Source organism: Danio rerio, chromosome 25 (genome assembly GCF_052040795.2).
Source record: "Danio rerio strain M-AB ecotype USA chromosome 25, GRCz13ab, whole genome shotgun sequence".
Classification (NCBI taxonomy): Eukaryota; Metazoa; Chordata; class Actinopteri; order Cypriniformes; family Danionidae; genus Danio; species Danio rerio.
Genome location: NC_141045.1, coordinates 23,844,649 through 23,859,596, shown reverse-complemented (window position 1 = coordinate 23,859,596; position 14,948 = coordinate 23,844,649). Strand labels below are relative to the sequence as shown.

The following is a 14,948-nucleotide window of genomic DNA, read 5'->3' as shown; positions in this document are numbered from 1 at the left end:
GAAAGTATGTTCCCAATTCTGATATTTTCTTACAGTAGTAGTTATATACACTTGGGAAAATGGTACACATTTTTAACTATATAAATAATGTTATAGTCATTAATAAAATAAAGTTATACATATTAATAAAACTTATGCAATCTGCACCCTCGAAATGAAAGTACAAAGACTGCCACCTGGTGGTGCAAAGAGAAAACTTATTGATATGAACTTTTTAGATCGCTTTAGTACAAATTGTGTACAATAGAAATGCACAATATGTGACTTTTTTTTTTAAAGCAATAATACATTTATGCAGTCATAAACATGTTTTGATAGTTAATATGCCCGTGATTTGATGCTTCACAAAAGTTGCAGACGCCTTTACCAATATCAAAATGCTTTTGTAAACAACCAGTTATTCTTTACACCGATTAAAAAACGGCTACTATAATAAAGAAAATCTTTTCTAAATGTAGAACTAAATACATTGATTTGCATTGAAATACAGCCTGCAGCTCACAAAATATGTGGAAAGTTATTGCGTGTCATATTTAACAAACCATTTACTGCTAATTTGATGTAATTTTGCTCACATTGATAATTAAATATTAATCAGATGATGTCATTACGCTGCTGTGCCGTCAGCCAATCGTTCCATTGCTGATCATGATTTCGAGGATCGATAAATCTGTCCTTCACAACACACGCAGCGATCTCAGATCAGTTTATCCAGACATTCTAATCTGATTCGCAAACTTGTTTGAAGTACCAAATTAGCGAGAGATCAGTTATCAAGATGTAAAGATCCAGGATCTGCCAAATAATCTTAGATCATTTAAGCGAGGTACGAAGATCGGACCCTAGGACTGACTCTTGAAGTTTGTTTACATCCACCCACCAACTGATTACAATAAATTCACCTTCAGAGAGCAGCTGTGCTTTACAAACTAAATCATTCTCTTATGACGACACTAGAAGACAGCAATAAAACAACAATTAGGGTTTAACAAATTACACACGTTATCAGTAGCTGGGATTAATATCCGTATGTGGAATAATTAAACAGTAAATTAAGTTTGTCTGCCAGCCTTACAGCCACTCAATTTAATAACTGGTAAGTGATAATGATCTGAATCATCATTCTTACACATGTACAATGTCTCGTTTCTCCAACTACTACAGTCACCGGCGTTACTGATGGCTTATGCAAAACTAAACGCATCAGGATATTGTTTCGAGAGCGGGATGTTTTTTTATGTGAGATTATATTAGGCAGTTTACCATTTTAAATGATTGTTGTTGAGATGTAATGCTATGCAAATTTTGTATCATGATTATTCATTCATTCATTAAATTATTTTCTTTTTGGCTTAGTCCCTTATTCATCAGGGGTCGCCACAGCCACTTGCATTCACACTCATACACTACGGCCAACTTAGCTTATTCATTTCACCTACACCACATGTCTTTTGACTATGGGGGAAACCGGAGCACAGGGAGAAAACCCATGCAAACGCAGGGGGAACAAGCAAACTCCACACAAATGCCAACTTACCCAGCCAGGGCTTAAACCAGCAACCTTCTTGATGTGAGGTAACCGTGTTACCCACTGCGCTACCGTGATGCCCCATCATGATGATTATAATGTCCAAAATTATCACGGTTATCAATATTATCATGATTATGTTAAAATGACCTGAAATTGTTCAAGTCACACACTTATTTAACAAAGTTTCATATCTGAAATTGAACAAGCAACTACTAAAATGACCAGCTTTTAGCTATTTTGTGACAAATTTATCCTGATCTTACGAGGAAACGTAAGTATTTGACTTTTTATCAGTTTAGTGGCTAATTCATGCAAATTCGTACTAGTTCAGTCGTATAAAAATATACGATTTTAAAAAAGAGGCGTGGCACCCAACCACCCCCTAACATTGGGTGATGAGCAAATCGTACTTAATAGTATGAATTAGAATGTACGAATTCATATAAAATAGCCACTAAATCAAGTTACAAATTGCTGTGAGATCCGTTGGACAAATTACATAAACATGGAGCAGTTTGGATCTGTTTACTTATGTTTATGTTATGTCATGTACGTCATTTATAGGTATATACTATAGGAAGGTCGAGGTATTGTTTGAATTTCAGTTCAATATACTTCACAGGGATCCATGTTTACAGAGTTTTTTTTTATAATCCATAAATTCAAATCTTTGCAGTTTGACCAAAATATCTAATTGTCATTATTCTGACTGATATTGATTTGATTTTGAGTTGTCAAAATCTCCATAATCAGTCAGTTTTAAGTCGTGTGAAGTCGCATTATTGAAGTGCATGCATATGTAAACACCTTAATCAAACTATTGTGGTCATGTAGGGCTTTTTGCCACGTTTTGCAACAGGATTGTCCACACACGGCTGTTTGACACTCTTTGCACTTACCGAGTCAGTGCAGACCACAGACACCTGCATTGTGAAATGCTGAGTTTTTTTCTTTCATTCAGCATGCGATATGAAGTTTCATTAAAACAACACTCTTCCAGCAGTTCGTAGTTGCATCCAATACCTCTTTTGTCACGGGGGGCATGCCCGAATGAAAGTGGAAGTTTCAAACCGCAGTTAAAATTGACAAATTAATAATGAAACACCCCAATTTATATGAAACTCCGGAGGAACTATGGATATTATATGGAAATATGGATAACGCAATGACGTTAATCTAATTATGTGCTATAACATGTAAAATGGGATCATGAAAGAAACATTCAAAAAGCAACTCATGTAAACACCTTAATCTTATTATTGTCTTAATTAGATTAAGGCAAATAATTTGGTTACTGATGTCCATGTAAATGTAGTCACTGTTGTCTTTCAGCAACCAATCACACACTCTCCGCTCCTCCATAACCACCACAGCATCAGTTCAGAATTCGACCTGGTCCAGGATTATGGATACCTTAGAATCATTTCTTCACAGGTCTTGGATGGCATCAATGGGGCTGCATCTCGAACTGACACAAATACAAAAAGTACTTTGCTTCTTTAGGACTAAACCAGTTGCCATAGTCAGCTGCGATTTGCATTCTAGGATGAGTTTTTGGACTCTTCACCACAATTATGGCAGGTCGCAGATTTTTACTTCTGTGTGTTGCACACATGAGTTTCCCACACATTCATTCTGACCAATCAAAAGGCAGTTCAGAAAATTGATCAACTGGCCAACACCTGATGTGGATGTTGACACGTGACAACCTTTATGGTTTGTTTCAACTGGTTCGGGTCAAAATGGAACCAAAATGGTGGGAAAATGTTACAATGCATGATTTCTAACCTTTGTCCAGATCAAAGAAAACCTACTAAAGGTGTAAAAGGCCACTTTAAAGATAAATATTATTACCTAAAGGCTGCACTTCAGCTGAAAAATTCAACCTTCCAAAGGAGCTGCTGAAACAGTTCTACACTTCCACCATTAAATCAGTCCTCTGCAATTTAATAACTGTATGGTTTAGCTCATCTACAAAATCTGACCTCCAAAGACTACCTTGGATAGTTCAAATGGCTGAACTGCAGTGAATCACTTGTACAACCCTCCCTACTCTCCAAGAACTGTACTTACCCAGAGTGAGTAGAAGGGCTGCCAAAATTGCTCTGGAGCCCTCACAGCCAGCATACTGCTTCTTTGAACTTTTACCTTCTGGTCGACGCTACAGAGCACTGCGCACCAAAACAGCCCGACACAGAAACAGTACACGCCAAACGGAAACTTTTGTTTCAGCTCCAACCCATCTCTGGGAAACATCCATATAGCTGTACATACACTTGTCAATTTGTAAATTTGCATTCAATGCATTGTATTATTAAAATATATTTTAATCAGTTTTTTTTTCCTGTCTCTGTAATTCTGCTGCACTGTAGAAGCTCTGTCATGAAAAACAAATTCCTTGTACAGTTGAAGTCAGAACTTTTAGCCCCCCTGAATTATTAGCACCCCTGTTTATTATTTTTTCCGAAATTTCTGTTTACCGGAGAGAAGATTTTTCGACACATTTCTAAACATAATAGTTTTAATAACTCATTTCTAATAATTGATTTATTTTATCTTTGCCATGATGATAGTAAATAATATTTCACTAGATATTTTTCAAGACACTTCTATACAGCTTAAAGTGACATTTAACGGTTTAACTAGGTTAATTAGGCAGGTTAGGGTAATTAGGCAAGTTATTGTATAACGATGGTTCATTCTGTAGACTATTAAGAAAATATATAGCTTAAAGGGACTAACATTTTTGTCCTTAAAATGGTTTTTAAAAATTTTAAAACTGCTATTATCCTAGCCAAAATAAAACAAATAAGACTTTCTTCAGAAGAAAAAAATAAAAAAGAACCAGAATTCTTAAGGGAGCTAATCATTCTGACATCAAATGTATGTGTGAACTTATCTTCCAATAAAGCTCTTTCTTATTCTAAAGTGTACAATTGTGTACCCTCTGTAAAGGTACCATCCAGCAACAGCTTTTGTACCTCTATTTTTAATATTGTATCAACCTTAAAGTCTGAAGCAAGAATGGCAGAAATTAATTCACAATTTACAAGTCCATGGGATATTTTGGAATAATGTAAATACATAACTGTGTAAATATATATCACACTGTGCAAATGGCTTTTGAAAAATATTACATATTGTGCCTTAATCTATTGTTTCTCATGATCTATTGTCAACTGTATACTCTTGCTTTGTTTACTTCGCTTGCCATTTTCCCCGCATTCCCTTTCTTTTCCTTTCTGTTCATGCTTTTTCTTCCTCGGTTTCTGAATTATTGACTAGACTAAAGTCTCTAGAGATGAAGAAATGTGGATAGATGGAGTCAATAGTGGGTTGTATTGAGCCACTAAAAAGAATGCAGACCTCTCCTCCATGTCAATCAGTTCAGAGAAACCAGCCCGATAACAGCATTTCCTCTCGTATTGCTCAGTTCTTGGTACAGATAGATTGAGCTGAAGTTGTTGACAATCATATTTTTTTCATAGTTGTTTTTGTTTTTAGGCATGCGTTTGTACATGCTGTAGTCAATAGAATTGTGTCACAAAGAGAGAAATAAAGATGATAGGGGCTATAGCTGGTAAATGGGATTCATCTCAAATGCCTAATTGGCACATATTCTTGCCACATATTCTTGTTTGATAACAGATCAGTACAGTATATCATATATCTATCAAATTCAAAATATAAAGATGGACATCAAAGTTAAAATTACAACAAATAATCGTTGGTCTAAGAAAAATATAGTTAGTGCTTTAACACGGTTTATATGTTGAGCTTCTCTGTCATGCATGTATTGTGTATCTCCAAGGTGAGTGAAAAGTAACCAGCATAGGCTCATTCTGAAAACGTACCCCTATATACATTTCTGTAAATTGCCAATTATGTTGCCAGAGAAATGTATGGCTGTATTTTGTTTTTAAAATGAACGAGGTCAGGTCAATCAGTGCTTTTGAAAACACTATTGGTTGGTTTTAGGTAAGGAGAAAGGTGGGTCAGTCGATCGTCCAGTCAGTCAGTCAGTTGAAAGCGGCCTCTGGTGGATATACACGGGAACAGCAGGCACTCTTGAGAGAAATTTGAGATCTTAAAAAGTGTACAAAGGAGCCACTGGTAGATTGGCAAAAACAAAAACTGCAAAGAAAATGTAGCTCCTGGGACATATTTGGCTCTCAGAGTGAGCCATGGTTACTAACAGTAATTAGCTATAAAACCTGTTATATCACTGGAGTCATGGTTTCATATTAGCCTTAAATTGACATTAGTAAATATAATTTCATATTTCCTGCATAAATATTACTGGTATCGGCTATGAAAGGCAGTATTAAAAATCATACTCAAGTAAAAGTACCATTACTTGCCTAAAACTGTAGTGCAGGTAGACTAAAAAGTATTGGTTGTAAATATTACTTGAAGTATGAGTAAAAAGTACACCTTTCAAAAGTACTCATGAGTAGTGAGTACTATGCTGTCAAAAGCTGATGCGTTTAAATGTACTTTGTGGATGTGTGTAAACGTAACATTCTGTAGTGCATCTAGTTATTGACCAGCAGGCACAAATGTCATAAGACGTTAATATTAGGTAAGATTTAGGTTGTGACGTCAGGTGACAAAATTCAACATCCGATCAACATCTAAGGACAACGATATTTGATGTCCAATAATGACGTCAAATGACATTGACATTTGATTGATTTTAGGTTGTTAGAAACTGACTAAAATTCTACGTCGACCCAACATCTAAAACCAATATCATTTTGACGTCAAATACTGACATTTATTCATCAGGTATGACAACCAAAATTCAACGTCTGATAAATGTCAATAGTGGTAACATCATTAGACTTTAATATTTGGTTGGTTTTAGGTTGGGCGTTGGACATTGACGTTGGCCTGATGTTAATTTCAGACGTTAATCTGATTTTAATTTTTAAACAAAATGTAACGTCCCCATGACGTTAGGGTACAACATCAATCTGACGTCATGTGGACGTAGTGTGCCTGCTAGGTGTTTAAGGCCATTTCGGTCATCATACAGTATACATCCGTCATCTTGCCATCAGTGACATGCATCTAAACAGTCTCTGGGTCATTGCATGTAAAGATTTAGATTTTGAACATCTTCTTGGAAACTTTAAATACTTCCAAACAGTTTACTGCAATTATAAATCACTTATGTCTTGAGGTAGTTTATTATGATGCAGTTTACCTTCTATGTGCGATTTGATTAGACTAGCAGGACTGAACTTTCTAATCCCCATAGACAAGAAGAAAAAAGGTTGTGACTGCAGGTTGAAGGAAAGTAGTTGAGTAAAAGTACCAATACTGCACTAAAAATGTACTCAAGGGAAAGTAAAAGTACACATTTTAAACTACTTATTAAATTACAATTCCTGAGAAAAAAACACTTAATTACAGTAATTTGAGTATTTGTAATTAGTTACTTTACACCACTGGAAATCAAGGACTAGAGAACGCAAATAAAAAAAAAAGAAAGTGGTGATTTTCAGATTGACTTTGACTTGTATTTCATTGCAGACAATATAAACACAAAATATTTCATGTTTTGTCTTGCTACTGCATTTCATCTGTAAATATTTACGTTTTTACGCTGCGGATGCCCTTCCAGCCACAACCCATCTCTGGGAAACATCCACACACACACATACAATACGGACAATTTAGCCTACCCAATTCACTTGCACCGCATGACTTTGGATTGTGGGGGAAACCTACTGCGTCGCCCTAGTAAATCATTAGTTTAGCTTAAAAGTATATACAATGGTTTGTTAGAAAAATAATTGTACGTTAAAATAATATGTGACCCAAAAGATTAGGTGTAAGGGAACAAACTTTGCATGCATTAAGTTGCTGTTTCTTTTTTTTTTAGCTCATCTTGGACCTAAAATGCTATAAATAATGTAATACCATTAGTAGGTATGTAACTACCTTTAAATATTCATCCTTTTCCCATCTCTCAAACACTTTTGCAAATGAATTTGGTTGAAATACACAAATATATCTATTCCTATTGACTTTTATAAACGTTTAAGGAACATTTATAAATATAAAACAATCTCAATAACAGTTTGACTTTTCAGAGTATTATTTATGTTGTTTATACTAAACATATTTGTAAACATAAACATATTACCTAATATGCAGTTAGTCATTTGTTCAAGTTTAGTTTGAATACCCCTCAAATATAAGCTGTGTGAAATACTGACCACTTAAAATAATTGGAATATTCTCCATCAATTTATATCGGCAGAATTTATTTTAAATTTAAACTAAGCATTAATAAAAGTATACCAATAGTATTATTAAATAAGTAATAAGTGACAATGGACCGCTGAATTATTAAAGTGATTTATTCACCCAGTGTGTCCAAAATGTATTAATTTTCAATAATTCATTGCTTCAGAATAAATCATTCACTGTATGTCACGTCTGTATAAAGTGTTCATTTTGTTGCGTTTGTTTTTCATGATGAATGTGATCACAAGTAACAGTGAAATAACAGTCCTGGGGCCTGTTTCAGTAAGGAGGTTCAAACAACTCAGAGTTTAAACTTGAACTCTGAGTTGATTGACCGAGAGATTAAAAACTCTGAGTTTTCGGTTTCAGAATAGCTGATCTGAGCTGGGTCAATCAACTTTGAGTAGACCAACTCAGAGTTAAGCGCACACACCGTGACTATAAAAAGGCATTATCAATAGAGCGTAGATGTTACGAGTGACCATGCCAACATCTTAAAAAAAGAGATCACCGTTTCTTTCTCCAGCTTAACTTGATCTGCTCATGCAAAGTTATAGCAAATATAAGTGTATATATTTAAAAAGAAGCAGCCATCAGTGAAACAGAGACAGTTAGCGTGGGAAAACAGCTGCTCAAGTTAATGCATAATTTTTAATTTTAAGTATTTAAACATTTAAGTATAATAAAATAAGTAATGTAATGTGTGACATTCATACTTTCTTTCTAAACTTTTATACACTTTTATCAGTTTTAATAGATTTAACAGTGCACTTGTTGTGTGTCTGCCTTTTTATTGATCAAGTGATAGAGGTTGATATAACATTAAGAAGGTAAGCAGTAATAAAATCATTTAGACAGAATAATAATCCCATTAATCTAGTAACAGTGCATGTCGAAGGTTAAACTAATTATTTATGAAAAAAAAAGGACAAGCCTCATACGTGACTTTGTTCTGTGTGTGACAAAAATGTAGGCAATAGCTACAGTATGTTTCCATCAAAATATAGGCTATTACATAAATTTTTGCAAAACTGTAATAATGCCTAAAAATAAAGCAAAAGAGTCGAAGAGAATACAATCGTCACTTCCTGATTAACTTGCGCCAAATATCAACAGTAAAAACAGAATTTACTGAGGTAGAATAAGCTGCATCAGTGATTTTTTTTATTTAATATACTTGCGCCTCAGAAGACAATTGACACACAATGAACACGTGGGGGCGTTTGAAGTCATGAGACGCGGAGATCTTGACACGCTCCAGACGCTCGGAGGTAATTAATAATATACACTAATACTGAAACAGTTAAGGCATTTTAAAATGACTAAAACAACATTTAAGATGTTCTACAGTGTGCTCAGTCTGCTGGTTTGTCCATTCACACACATTTTCATCATCATCTCTAACAAACCTTTTTTTAATGTACATACTGTAATTTGTTAAGTGCACTTAGTAGTTTATGTGCATCTTATCAAATAAAAGTTTAACCTACTCAGTTATGCACATGTTTTATTATGCGTATTTTCAAAAGTTATGTGAATCATGACGTTTCCATCAATCGTTTTTATGTGCATCTCCAAAATGAGCTCTAAAATAGGTGTGTGGAAACGTAAGGCTAAGGCGAGAAATACGCTTCATCTTTAAAAAAGGGGAGGAGACCAACAGAAACTCAGAGTTTAGAGAATAAAACCTGCTCCGGACCAGGTTAGATTCACAGAGTAAGTTACCACGGTAACTGACTCTGAGTTAAAGTTACCTTTCTTTCAGAAACAGGCTTGACTTACCCTGATTTCTTGAGTTTAACAAACCTGCCATTTTGAAACTGAAAACCCAGAGTTTCTCTCATTTCAGGGTTAAAATACTCTGAGTTTTCACTTAACCTCCTTTCTGAAACAGGCCCCTGGTTTATTACTGAATACATAATAGGCTTCTTTTATAATGCTGCTCTGTGCAGCCTAATTACAAACACAACATATTAATGAGTCTTTGGTGTTTTCCTGTTTTCTATAAAAGGAAACCAAAGATCGAGGGTTTATGGTGACATCATCAAAGCCACAAGATACGCGTCACTAGTTAAAATAATGTATTTCTTTAGGTTTAAATGTTCTTCAAATATTTTGAGATAATGTGAATACACACATCATCAAAATATATAACAGCGTTCCATATGTTTTTGTATATTTTGTATATGAAAAAATGTTTAGCTAAAAAAATTCTTAGATGTGTACAGTATGTGTGGTAAACTTACCTCAAATTTTCATTTGGTTGACAACAGGACTTTTAAGCTGCAAAACGTTTTTTTTTTTTTTTTTATTAAATACCTAATCATGACAAACTAAATATTGGTTGGGTCTTTTCAGTCTATTCTGATAGAATTCTGAATACATAATTTACCACAGCTTTTTGTTTTTGTTACATAGGAAGAGAGAGTTCCTTTTCTGGAGGACAGACAAATGGTCCAAATGTTCTTACAACAATTGCTACTCTGCTAATGGGAGCCATGGAGATAGGAGATGAACAGGCTGAAGTGATCGTAAACTTTATACAAACACAAAAGCCATCTTGTGACACTGAGAACATAGTCAAAGTTGGATGTCAGGATGTTGTTATTCCTTTGGGTCAACTGGCACATGTAAAATGTCAAATACCCGTGGATTTTGACTTGTTAGAGCCTACCATCTTGTTTGAGTCTAATGTAGACAACCAACAGCTTAAACGACTTGACATTAGAGATGGATTACTGGAAGTCTGTGGGAGACAAAGGCCATTCATCAACATTCCAATAGGAAACCATACCAGTTATGACATTACATTACCACGACGAATGACAATCAGTAGTATACAGCCCATTAAAAGAATTGTGGAAACCGATCAAATGACAGAACCAGTCCATGTAAAGGTTGACAGTGCAGAGATACAAGGAGGAACTGACAGCAAAAATATTACAGTACCAGATCATTGGGACCCATCTGTAGATTTAAGTCACTTAACTGAGAAGCAACAAAAGATAGCAAAGAGAATGTTATACGAAGAGTCTGGGGCTTTTGCACGCAATGACGAAGACGTGGGTTGTGTCCCAAGTTTGCAGATGCCTATCAAACTGATTGACAACATTCCTGTCCAGAGAGCATACTCCTCAGTTCCTAAGCCACTACATAAAGAAGTTAAAGAGTACATCCAAGATTTCTTGGCCAGAGGTTGGATTGTGAAGTCAAAGTCCCCTTACTCTGCACTTGTAGTTTGCGTCAGAAAGAAAGATGGAACACTTAGACTTTGTTTTGATTATAGACTACTTAACAAGAAAACTGTTCCTGACAGGCATCCCTTGCCTCGCATTCAAGACCTTACTGACAGGTTGGGAGGGTACAGCTGGTTCTCGATTTTAGATCAAGGAAAAGCTTATCACCAAGGCTTTATTGCAGAGGGATCACAACATCTGACTGCTTTCATTACTCCTTGGGGCCTTTATGAGTGGGTACGCATTCCGTTTGGCTTAACTAATGCACCTGCTGCCTTTCAACGAAGTATGGAAGAGATGCTGGACTGCGTGATGAATGTTGTATCCCATACCTCGATGATATCTTATGCTACGCAAAAACTTTTGAAGAACATATGGAAGGACTACGGAAGGTGTTGCAAGCTTTACAGAGACATGGAGTTAAGCTAAGACCAACCAAGTGCGAAATGTTCAAAAAAGATAAGATACGTTGGACGACTGGTCAGTGCTGAAGGAGTCAAAATAGACCCTAAAGATTTGGATGCTGTACAAGCCCTAAAAGCAAAGAAACCTACCACAGTAGAAGTCCGAAGGATTTAGGATTTCTCAACTACTACAGAGCTTATGTTCAGGATTTCTCTCGCATTGCCAAGCCAATATATGATCTTTTGCAAGTAAAATGCGGGACAGAGCCTATTAAAACAAAATCTAAGGCAGATAGAAAAAAGAATGTTACCATCAAGAACACCTATTGAGTGGAAGGAAGAACATCAAAAGATACTGTGCTAACTAGTTGAAGCTTTGACTACTCCACCTATCCTTGCATATCCTGATTTTGACCTGCCTTTCACACTTCATACAGATGCTTCAGAAAAGGGACTTGGAGCGGTACTTTATCAACGGCAAGTTGGAAAAATGAGAGTCATCGGATATGATCAAGGACATTGACACAGGCAGAACGAAATTACAGACTCCATTCAGGGAAGCATGAATTCCTTGCACTTAAGTGGGCAATCCGTAAAAAGTTTCGGGACTACTTATTTTATGCCCCACACTTCACAGACAACAACTCTCTGACCTACATAATGAGTACTGCCAAACTTAACGCTGTGGGGTATAGATGGGTTGGAGAACCGTCATATTTCTGGTTTGATATTAAGTAAAGACCTGGGAAGGTGAATGTGGATTCAGACATTCTTTCCCGATGCCCACTAAGCATCGACCAGTACATCACAGAGTGCACAGAAGAGTTATCTAGTGAGATTGTCAAAACCACATGGGAGGGCACTAAGGCTGCTGAACAAAAGGGTGTTGCTTGGGTCGCTGCTCTTAACCAGGCTCAAGAAGAACAACTTGAGAATGATGCTGGTGAAGTCTTAGGAAAGCTAAGTTATAATGAACTATGGAAGGCACAGAGACTGGACTCAGCTATTGGTGAGTTTATTAGAATGAAAGAGTCTAAAGCAAGTCTCACTAATGACATGAGGCAAAGAGCCATTGGACCTGTAAAAAAACTTATGCACGAATGGTCAAGACTACACCTGGATGATGGATTATTGTACAGGAGAACTGAGAAACGACATCAATTTGTTCTACCAGCTCAATACGAGCAGTTAGTATTCCAGCACTTACATAATGACATGGGTCACGTGAGGGTAGAGAGAGTCGTAAACCTAGCAAGAGACCGATTCTTTTGGCCATTCATGAAAAAAAACATTGAGATATATGTTACACGAAAGTGTCCTTGCATCAAACAGAAAAGGCCAGCTATACCCGAGAGAGCTCCAATGGGTAGTATAAGTACCCCCATAAGTATCCCCATTTGAATTAATATCAATAGACTATCTCCATTTGGAACGTAGCAGAGGGGGTTATGAATATATACTAGTCCTGGTGGATCATTTCACAAGATTTGCTCCGGCATATGCAACTAAAAATAAGTCTGGAAGAACAGCAGCAGAAAGAATTTTCAACGACTTCATTCCCCGGTTTGGATTTCCAACTAAACTACATCACGATCAGGGTAGACAATTTGAAAATGACCTCTTCAAAACCTTGCGACAACTGTCAGGAATGAGCCATTCAAGAACTTCTCCATATCACCCTCAGGGCAATTCTGCTGAGAGGTTTAACAGAACACTACTCCAGATGATGAGAACACTGGCAGAGAAGGAAAAGGAAAAATGGAAGGAACATTTACCACAGATTGTGCATGCGTACAATTGCACACGACATGAAGCAACAGGATACTCACCGTTTTACTTACTCTATGGACGACACCCACGGCTACCCATTGATCTTGTGTTCAAAGTGACTAACGAAGAGAAAAATGATGATCCAAGAGGATATGCTAAACAGTGGGCAAAGTGAATGGCAGAAGCTTACAGAATCGCTTTAGAGAACAGTAAGAACTCAAGTGCGAGAGGAAAATTGTACTTATGATATGATAAAAAGTCCAGAGGAGTTATCCAACAGCCTGGTGACAGAGTACTCGTAAGAAACCTAATTGAGAGAGGTGGACCAGGAAAATTGAGATCATATTGGGAGAAAACTGTATACGTTGTCAAAGAGCAAAAAAAATGATGGACCAGTTTACCGAGTGGTTGCAGAGATAGACAGCTCAAAATCAAGAGTTTTGCACAGGAATCTGCTTCATCAAGTTAATGACCTACTAGTAGAAATTCCAGAGGAAGCATCTAAACAGAGAACCAAAAGAAATCAAACAAAACAAAATGATGAGACAAGATCACCCTTTTGATACTGATAGTGATGAGAATCAGAATGATGAGAACTATTATTGGTTGAGGGCACGACAAACACAAGAGAACAACCAAAGAGTCATCATTAACCAACCAGCTGATGAACCTACCTGTGATCCTCCACAATGACAACCTGAAAGAGAAAGAAAAAGACATCGGAGAACACAACCTATAAAGAACAAGAAACCTATCTGTCATCTTTTGCGACAACAATTTTGTGAACAACCTGAAAAAGAAAGGTTAAGAAGACGGACAAAGATACGAGAAGAACAACCTATAGAAAATGAGAGGCTTACCTGTAATCTTCCTAATGAGAATGAGCTTACCTGTGAAAGACAAATGACATTGACAGAGACATTTACAGGACAATCTGAATAAAAAGAGGAACAAGTTGAAGAATGTAGTCAGATATACAAAGGTGATACACCTAAGCAAGAGGCTCTTAAAATACCTACCTTGAGTTCAGAGGAAACTGACCAAACTAGCCAAGTTCGAAGATCCACATGTGACAGAAGACCCACATCTAGACTAACTTATGAAATGCTAGGTCAGCCAGAAATTCAGTCATACCCAACAGTAAACACTTTAGAGACTTATGAGATATATCAGACACCACATTGGGGGTTACCATCCTACCAAACTACACCTTACCTTACACCTTGAATTAGTACAGCATATTCCTTTCTTACGGCACAAGTCACATTTCCATTTTGGGTAGCTCCTATGATAATAGGGTACTAAAAAATTAAGGATAAAAGTTGTTATGATGAGAGATTATTCTGGCAGGAGCCATCTTTTCTTTGTTGGGGAGTGTGTGATACACCATTGTGTATCCACAGTAGTAATTTGGATTTTGTCATTAATGTCCCTACTGAAAAAAACAGCCTAAACCAGCCTAGGCTGGTTGGCTGGTTTTAGCTGGTCAGCCAGGCTGGTTTTAGAGGGGTTTTGGCCATTTCCAGGCTGGTTTCCAGCCATTTCTAGGCTAGTCAGGCTGTGAGATGACCAGCTAAAACCAGCTTGACCAGCCTAGCCAGACTGGGAGCCCAGCCAAAACCAGCTATGTCCAGCTTAAACCAGGCTGGTCAAGCTGGTTTTAGCTGGATTTAGCTGGTCATTTTCCAGCCTGACCAGCTAAGACCAGGCTGGAAATGGCTGGAAACCAGCCTGGAAATGGCCAAAACC

At 36.7% G+C, this 14,948-nt stretch overlaps 1 long non-coding RNA gene across 6 annotated transcripts in view; it reads left to right on the top strand.

Annotated features, from left to right (window-relative positions):
- The window catches only part of LOC110438386 (retrovirus-related Pol polyprotein from transposon gypsy), a 63,324-nt gene extending 48,799 nt beyond the window's left edge, over positions 1–14,525 (top strand). For 3 of the 6 annotated variants that reach the window (XR_015526520.1, XR_015526521.1, XR_015526519.1), the window contains exon 4: positions 2,864–4,680. This is a non-coding gene — a long non-coding RNA (retrovirus-related Pol polyprotein from transposon gypsy). Of the gene's footprint in view, positions 1–2,863; positions 4,681–10,207 lie in introns of those variants that run through there. The other 3 variants (XR_015526518.1, XR_015526522.1, XR_015526524.1) reach the window with 3 other exon arrangements.
- The last annotated feature ends 423 nt before the right edge of the window (positions 14,526–14,948 follow it).